This window comes from Zea mays, chromosome 6 (assembly GCF_902167145.1).
Source record: "Zea mays cultivar B73 chromosome 6, Zm-B73-REFERENCE-NAM-5.0, whole genome shotgun sequence".
In the NCBI taxonomy this organism is placed as follows: domain Eukaryota; kingdom Viridiplantae; phylum Streptophyta; class Magnoliopsida; order Poales; family Poaceae; genus Zea; species Zea mays.
Genome location: NC_050101.1, coordinates 152,882,916 through 152,892,686, shown reverse-complemented (window position 1 = coordinate 152,892,686; position 9,771 = coordinate 152,882,916).

Sequence of the window (9,771 nt, the reverse complement as noted above, 5' to 3'; positions counted from 1 at the left end):
GACTTGTTCTCAAATGCTATGAGTTAAAAACAAGGCAACACAAAATGTTAAATGTTAATTTCCTTCGTACTTCAAAGCGTTATTTCCCTTAGGATACAACGATCTTCGGACGAAGGTTATGAAGGACGTACCTTCATCATCACGGTATACATTAATGAAAGACGAAGCATATGAAACATGAAAGATAACATGAATAATCATATAACATCATTAATATAACTTTATTATATTATCATGGAAAGATAGAAATAATATTGAATTACAAATGTACCTTTGGCTTGACAGAAGACAAAAGTACAAGCGTGACGCATGAGCAAGTACAAGTCAGCGTGAATAGTACGAGGGTACTGTTCATCTATTTATAGGCACAGGACACAGCCTGTGAGAAATTACATTCATGCCCTTTACATTTATTATTAACTTATGTACAATTCTATGAGGACTAGATAGCCTTTTCCCCTTTAAGTCGGTTCCTTTTTTCGCCATCTAGCCGAAGCTTTCTTGCGCATAGCTTCGGGATTGACTCGACCTTCGTCAGGATCGACCTTCGTCCCGATCATGCTTTCCGTATTATATATGCTTTTGACCCGAGTCTGAAGGTACCTGTTTACATATCACACTTGGAAAATATTGTTAAATCACATTTTTGAGGACCTTCGGAGGACGAAGGCCCCCAACAGTAGCCCCTCGCAATATTAATTTGTTAGAATAACGAATTCAGATTGCGACATGGACGAAGGCCCTAAGCCGAAGGTCCGAAAAAACACCTTCCCTTTGCTAGAATAGCAATAGTCAATGACAGACGTGGCCCTCCAACTTGGAGTGCGCTGGGCGTATAAATAGGATCTTACACCGACTGCATTTGATACACTGCTTGTGTCATTTGCCTTATTTTCTCAATTTGTTAACTTGCTGCTTACTAGCGCTTGATAGCTCTCAAGCTTTTAACTTCGGTTTGAAGGACACGTTTTCATCATTTCCGAAGAGAAGATGTCTCAAGACATTAAGACAGTTGCTGAGATGAAGCTAACCGAGGAGGAGAAGCTTCTTGAGGAGAAGACTGCTGGATTTGTTGAGTCAATAGCGAAAACAAATACAGATAAAATTACTAAAGAAATTTTGGAGGGCTTGTCTGAAGATACTGATGATAGTGACAGCTATGATGTGGAGAGTGGAGGCGAAGACTCTGAAGATCGGCCCTGGCGACCAAGTCATGCAGTCTTCGGGAAATCAACTATCAAACAGAGTCATCTTGATAATACGAGAGGGAGGTATTTTCGAGATATGTCTATTGTGAGGGCTGACGTAGACAGGGTTGTTCCTGCTCCTGAAGAAAACGAAGTTGTGATCTTCCGAAGCTTCTCCAAAGCTGGGCTTCGGTTCCCGTTAAGCAGGTTTGTGGTTAAAGTTTTGAAGACATACCAGATTTTCCTTCACCAGATCACTCCTGAAGTAGTTATTAGAATGGGAATTTTTGTTTGGGCTGTGAGAAGTCAAGGTCTAGAGCCAAGTGCTAGATGCTTTTGCAGTATGCATGAACTTTCGTATGAGACGAAGCCCTAGGGTAAAGAACAATATCATAACAATTTTGGTTGCTACATCTTCGTTGCTTGCTCTGGCGCAAGCTACCCAGTGCCAACGTTTCGAAAGAGATGGCCCGGGGCCTGGATGGAGGAGTGGTTTTATGTAAAAAATGATCTGAAGGAAAGAGAAGACATTAAAGAGATCATTATGCGCCCCATCTGGTCCTGCTTCGGCCTTCGAAAGCCGAAGGTAGAAATTGATGAAGCGGTCGAAGCATGCTGAAGGGCCTTCAACACAGTTTGCTATTTTATTGGAACAAGAGACTTAGTTCAGGAACATGTAGCCTACAGGATATGGACACTGATAGATAGCTGGGAAATGCCGAAAGAAACCATCACTAACCCTAGCGAAGGCGGCCTGGTTCGACTGAAATACACCTTCAGATTTGGAGACCAGTTTGTCGAAAGATATGATGACTGGCTGAAGTGCGTTGAAAATACTAACGATGAATTACTTGGAGCATATTCCAAGTCCAAAGATAATGCACTATCTGCGGCCTTCGGGAGCCGAAAGAAGAAAAGATTAAACAGGGTTTTTGATGCTATTGGATTTGTGTACCCTGACTACCGCTACCCGCCACGGGGGCAGAAGAGAAAAGGCGCGACCTCTGGAAAGGTTGCCGCTTCGGCTGCTCCGAGCGAGCCTGCGCCGAAGAGTAAAAAATTGAAAGTCCTCACCCACCGGCCCCGCTATATTGAACCGGCCACAGTGCCCGAGTTTAGCGGGGAAACTTCTTCAGCTATTGAAGCAAAAAAGACCTGCTCCTCCTACGCAGAAGATTGAAGAGCCGACTGCAATGCCGAAGGCACCTTCGGCCAAGTTAGCTGAGCCGAAGACTGATAAAATTGAGGAGCCAAGAATCGAGAAAACATTAGAGGTTTTAAGCCCTTCGGCAGAAGTGGCGGTGCCGAAGGCACAAAAAGGTCTTACAACGACTCCCAAAAGGAAAAGGATGGCAAGTGTACTAGATGTACTAGAGTCAGTAAAAGCTTCAAGTTCTATTCCTTCAGGGAAAATTGCCGAGGTTGAAACAAAACTGGCCGAAGTTGAGGCTGCAGTGGGCCAGACTAGTGCCGAAGCCGGGCCTTCAGAGCCTGTTGATAAACAACCTTCAGAAATGGAGAAAAAGGCAGCAGAGGAAGATGCTACAGAGCAGAGTTTGCCTGAGAAAACTATCACTTCTACTCCCGAAGTTTTAAAGGAAAATATTGAATATATCATCCGTCATGCTTTGGAAAAAAAACTCTCTAAAGAAGAAGAACGAGAGGCTCAACACTATGCCCAGAAACTAAAATATCCAAAAGGGGCATTAGTGTTCAACAGCAGCGGAGAAGAGGATTTCTTGTACAGTCTCCCAGACAGCAAGGAGATATCTGTCTGCCGGGAGATGAGCAGAAGCTTCGGATTCCCAACATTAGAAGATGGGCTTTCAGTGCTGTCGAAGGATGAATTGGCCGATAGTTTAGCATATAATAGTATAAAGGTGTGAAAATCAATTTTTTGTACTTAAAAACGATTTTTTTTCATTTGTTTATGCTTAATATTATGCTTCTTCTGCAGGGCTTGATCCTTAGCAATGCCCTCAGGGCACAGAAAAATATCGAAGACGAAGGATGCACAATAGCCCTGAACAACCTTCGTTCAGAAGTAATTGAACTTAGAAACAAAGGCCTTTAAAAAGATAAAATATTAATTTCATTGGTGAGCAAAATAAAAGAAGACGAGGCTAGCTCCAAAGCCCAAGCTGAGGCCCATAAAAGTGAAATTGAAGACCTTCGGAAATAGTTAGCCGAGGCCAAATTAAAATGCGCAGTTGCCGAAGCTGATCGAGATGCCAGTGAGTACTGGAAAAATTATTTTGAAAAGACAGATGCAGAACTCCACGCATCAAAAGAAAAATGTTTTGAGAAATCTGTGGAATGCGTTAAAAAGATAAAAACTAGCTTCGCCAACGTGGGCGCGTACTCGAGTGAAGACAACTTCATAAGGGGCGATCCTGAGGGCGTAATCGAGTGGATCAGTGGTGAGGTCGAAGCCTTTGAAGATATTTTGAGTGATCGCGGGGACATCTGTGCCTTCTCTAGCGCGAGAGGAGTTGCAGCTATTTTGGAGAAGGCAGGGTGCGAACATGTTAAAACTTTGGCCCAGGCCGAAGCTGCCTTCTCTATCAACGATACGAAGGACCCCTCGGTCGAAGCAAGCTTAATAGGCATAATTTTTTTTACTGATATCTGGGAAAATGGTGGCCGAGGGATGGCCCATGAAATAATGAAAAAGAGCGAAAAATACATCCATGACACTCGAGAAGAAGCGAAAGCAGCTGAAAAAGCTGTGGAACTTGAAAGACGAATAGGTATTACTCAACGTCTTTTAACTTTATTGCTGTTTATTTTTGTGACTTCGAACTAATTCATGTCTTCTACCGCAGCTGAACTATCTCCTCCCCCAGAGCCATTCGACCCAATGGCCGACCCAGAGACAAAGAAAACAATAGAGATTATTAATATAGCCGAAGCTATTGTAGACGAAGTCGTTACCAAACTGCTGACTGAAGCTGCAGATAAAGTTTTGAAGGAGGAAGAGTAGCTATTGTAAAACATTTCTATAATATTAATGTAACTGTCGGGGACCATAATTAGGGGTACCCTCAAGGCTCCTAATTCTCAGCTGGTAACCCCCATCAGCATAAAGTTGCAAAGGCCTGATGGGTGCGATTAAGTCAGGGATCGGTCCATACGAGGGACCCGATCACGCCTCGCCCGAGCCTAGCCTCGGACAAGGGCAGCCGACCCCGGAGGATCTCCGTCTCGCCCGAGGCTCCCCTCCAACGGCGAATGTGTTCCCGGCTCGCCCGAGGCCCTGTCTTCGCTAAGAAGCAACTCTGACCAAATCGCCGCACCGACCGACCAAGTCGCAGGAGCATTTAATGCAAAGGTGGCCTGACACCTTTATCCTGACGCGCGCCCCCCAGAGCCGAAGTGACCGCCGTCACTTCGCCGCTCCACTAACCAGCCTGACAGAAAGACAGCGCCACCTGCGCCGCTCCGACTGCGGTGCCACTCAACAGAGTGAGGCTGACAGGCAGTCAGGCCCGGTCGAAGGCACCATAGGAAGCTCCGCTCCGCCCGACCCAGGGCTCGGACACGGGCTAAGTCCCGGAAGATGGCGAACTCCGCTCCGCCCGACCCAGGGCTCGGACTCGGGCTAAGTCCCGGAAGACGGCGAACTCCGCTCCGCCCGACCCAGGGCTCGGACTCGGGCTAAGTCCCGGAAGACGGCGAACTCCGCTCTGCCCGACCCAGGGCTCGGACTCGGGCTAAGTCCCGGAAGACGGCGAACTCCGCTCCACCCGACCCAGGGCTCGGACTCGGGCTAAGTCCCGGAAGACGGCGAACTCCGCTCCGCCCGACCCAGGGCTCGGACTTGGGCTCGGCCCCAGAAGACGACGAACTCCGCTTCGCCCGACCCCAGGGCTCGAACTCCGCCCCGGCATCAGCCGGCGATCTCCGCCTCGCCCGACCCGGGGGCTCGGACTCAACCTCGGCCACGGAAGACAGACTCGACCTCGGCTTCGGAGGAGCTTCCACATCGCCCAACCTAGGGCGCAGACCTGCCACATCAACAGGAGGCACCATCATCACCCTACCCCGAGCTGACTCGGGCCGCAGGGAACAAGACCGGCGTCCCATCTGGCTCGCTCCGCCAGATAGGCAATGATGGCGCCCTGCATACTCTGTGACGACGGCGGCTCTCAGCCCCCTTACGGAAGCAAGAGGACGTCAGCAAGGACTCAACCGCTCCGACAGCTATCCCTCCGCTAGGCTCCATCGCTCCTCCGACGGCCACGACATCACACCAGCTGGGTGCCAAAATCTCTCCGGCTGCCACAATGGCATGTACTTAGGGCGCTAGCTCTCCTCCGCTAGACACGTAGCACTCTGCTACACCCCCCATTGTACACCTGGATCCTCTCCTTACGCCTATAAAAGGAAGGACCAGGGCCCTCTTAGAGAGGGTTGGCCGCGCGGGGACGAGGACGAGGTACGCGCTCGCTTGGGGCCGCTCGCTCCCTCTCCCGCGTGGACGCTTGTAACCCCCTACTGCAAGCGCACCCGACCTGGGCGCGGGACGAACACGAAGGCCGCGGGATTCCCACCTCTCTCACGCCGGTCTCCGGCCGCCTCGCTCTCCCCCCTTCGCGCTCGGCCTCGCGCTCGACCCATCTAGGCTGGGGCACGCGGCGACATTCACTCGTCGGCCTAGGGACCCCCCGGTCTCGAAACGCCGACAGTAACATTTGCTAAACTATACTTGTAATATTTGGTGCTTGAATGTAATATATAAATTGTTTGTAATTCAGTTCTTTGCGATGCATGAAACTTTATGTACATACCGTTTTTGAGCCTTCGTAAAAAAAACACCTTCCCTTCTTTTCATGCTTCGTAAAGAAGAGCTTTTATGCTTCGTAAAAATCATCCATACTTTGTAAAACATCAATTCTTCATAAACAATAAATCCTTTTCTCCACATCAGAACTGATGAAGCTATGATTGTTAGCTTACTTTGTGCCTTGGCATTTTTTGTAAAGCATTGCCCGAAGGTCGGCCTCGTTTTCAATTGATGTCATTGATGTGATATGATGTATGATGTGATGCTATGTGATATGATGCGATAATATGGTGCAAAGAATGATGCTAATGTATCGTGCAAATGAACGCCCAAACACACACATCCGAAGCTTCATCCACAACCTTCATTCCCTAAGGAATGACTGAAATCTCTTTGCGTTTATTTTTCGGCTGTATCGTTTATTTTTCGGTGTAAGTTCTGCATTCCCTAAGGAACGTCTTTTGAACTTCTTAGCCTTCTATTTCGGTGGTATTCGCGTTGACTTTTTGTGCTTCACCTTATATTTCGGCGGTATCAGCGTTGACTTTTCGCTGTAAGCTCTGCATTCCCTTGGGAACGACTTTTGAGCAGAAAACTTACGCTGCGCTCCCTAAGGAACGACTTTTTGTAGCTTCGGCAAACTTACTCTGCATTCCTTAGGAACGACTTTTTGTAGCTTCGGTGATCCTTGCAATGTGATTTTTAGTCCCGCATTCCCTTAGGAACGACTTTTGAGCTTCGGCAATTTTTCAAACTTCGTGAGTCTGTGGAGAAGATATATTTCACTATGGCAAGAACAAAGCTATTACAAGAAATTGAAAATAGTAAGAAAACTAGGTTTACAATAATTGTTCCTTATTAAAAAAGAAAATGACAATGAATGTAAAAACTGTTTCAGTGGTAGGATATCTCTCAATAGATATGTTTCGATTCTGGCATAGTACTGTTGACTGTGCGAGCTTCGGACTCCTCCCTGAAATCTCGCTGCTGATGGGTCTGTTGGCTCCCTTCTGGCTGCTAGCCTCGTGAATATGTAAGTTGTAGTGGTGGCGGAGGTGGATGCTGTGGCCAAGATGCCTGTGGCTGGCTAGCCGAAGCAACAGAAGCTGCAGGATGGTTACCCACATACTCTGGTATGTAGGGTGAGTGATACGAAGCAGTGTGCATGACCTGCTTCGGCTAGTTCTGCTGAGCTGCGGCTTCTGGTATTTCCTTTTGTTTCTGAATGGTGACATGACACATCCTTGTAGTATGGCCCTTGTCCTCACCATAGAATAAGCAATAAATTTTTCTAGGCTGATCCCCAAACCTTCCTCCGAAGCCCCTGGCCCCTCTGCCTCTTGGAGCTGGCGGCCGGAAAGAGCTTTGTTGCTGTCCCGAAGCTTGCTAGGAATACTATGGCCTCTGTTGTTGACTTCCTCTGTCATCACTCTGAGTAGAGTTGTGAATTGACCTGACGTGCCTCGGGTGGATTCTTCCTCCGAAGCCCCTGGTCATTTCAGAGAACCTGTATGCTTCCTCCCTTCTTTGGCGGAAGTCATTGTCAGCTCGGATGTACTCATCCATCTTCTGGAGCAGCTTCTCCAGAGTCTGTGGGGGCTTTCTAGCAAAATACTAGGCAGTTGGTCCTAGACGAAGCCCCTTGATCATGGCCTCAATGACAATTTCATTGGGCACTTTAGGCGCTTGTGCTCTAAGACGCAAGAATCTTCGGACATATGCCTGGAGGTACTCCTCATGATCTTGCGTACATTGAAACAAGGCTTGAGCTGTGACTGGCTTCGTCTGGAAGCCTTGAAAACTTGTTACAAGCATATCCTTGAGCTTCTGCCATGAAGTAATAGTCCCTGGCCGAAGAGATGAATACCATGTTTGGGCCACATTCCGAACTGCCATGACAGCTGCATTGCCTCCATATGAAGATATAGTTGCTTCATAACTCATCAAAAACTGCTTCGGGTCTGAATGCCCATCATACATGGGAAGCTGAGGTGGTTTGTATGATGGGGGCCATGGGATAGCCTGCAGTTCTACTGCCAAGGGAGAAGCATCATCAAAAGTAAAGGTACCATGATTAAAATCATCATACCATCCATCATCGTTGAACAAGCCTTCTTGATGAAGCTCCCTATGTTGGGGCCTTCGTTCTTGTTCATCTTGAGCAAGATGGCGTACTTCTTCAGCGGCTTCGTCGATCTGCCTTTGAAGATCAGCTAGTCGGGCCATCTTCTCCTTCTTCCTTTGTACTTGCTGATGGATTATCTCCATGTTTCTGATTTCTTGGTCCAACTCCTCCTCCTGGAGTGTTGGACTAGTGGCCTTCCTCTTCTGGCTTCGGGCCTCTCGAAGAGAAAGGATTTCCTGATTTGGGTCCAGTGGCTGTAGTGCAGCAGCCCCTAGCGCTGAAGCTTTCTTTGGCGGCATGACGAAGGTCAGTGCTTGCCGAAGGTGGTCGAAAAAGGGTTCACCGGAGGTGGGCGCCAATGTTGGGGACTTGTTCTCAAATGCTATGAGTTAAGAACAAGGCAACACAAAATGTTAAATGTTAATGCCCTTCGTTCTTCGAAGCGTTATTTCCCTTAGGATACAACGATCTTCGGACGAAGGTCATGAAGGACGTACCTTCATCATCACAGTATACATTAATGAAAGACGAAGCATATGAAACATGAAAGATAACATGAATAATCGTATAACATCATTAATATAACTTTATTATATTACCATGTAAAGATAGAAATAATATTGAATTACAAATGTACCTTTGGCTTGACAGAAGACAAAAGTACAAGTGTGACGCATGAGCAAGTACAAGTCAGCGTGAACAGTACAGGGGGTATTGTTCATCTATTTATAGGCACAGGACACAGCCTGTGAGAAATTACATTCATGCCCTTTACATTTATTATTAACTTATGTACAATTCTATGAGGACTAGATAGCCTTTTCCCCTTTAAGTCGGTTCCTTTTTCCGCCATCTAGCCGAAGCTTTCTTGCGCATAGCTTCAGGATTGACTCGACCTTCGTCAAGATCGACCTTCGTCCCGATCATGCTTTCCGTATTATATATGCTTTTGACCCGAGTCCGAAGGTACATGTTTACATATCACACTTGGAAAATATTGTTAAATCACATTTTTTAGGACCTTCAGAGGACGAAGGCCCCCAACACCAGGCAAAGCGGTTGCCAAATATGTTGGGGCCAAACACAAGGGCTCAAAGACTTGTGTTTGGGTACCCAAGGTGCTTGTTTCTAATGTGAAAGGACCCAAGACCGTTTGGGTACCTAAGAACAAGACCTAAACTTGTTTTGTAGGTTTATGCATCCGGGGGCTCAAGTTGGATAATTGATAGCGGATGCACAAACCACATGACTCGGGAGAAAAGGATGTTCTCCTCATATGAGAAAAACCATGATCCCCAAAGAGCTATCACATTCGGGGATGGAAATCAAGGTTTGGTCAAAGGACTTGGTAAAATTGCTATAACCCCTGACCATTCTATTTCCAATGTTTTTCTTGTAGATTCTTTAGATTACAATTTGCTTTCAGTTTCTCAATTATGCAAAATGGGTTACAACTGTCTTTTTACGAATATAGGTGTTACTGTCTTTAGAAGAAGTGATGATTCAGTAGCATTTAAGGGAGTGTTAGAGGGTTAGCTATATTTGCTTAATTGCTAAGACTAACATGGGTTGGCTCTGGCATCGCCGACTAGCCCACGTTGGGATGAAGAATCTTCACAAGCTTCTAAAGGGAGAACATATTTTGGGACTAACAAATGTTCATTTTGAGAAAG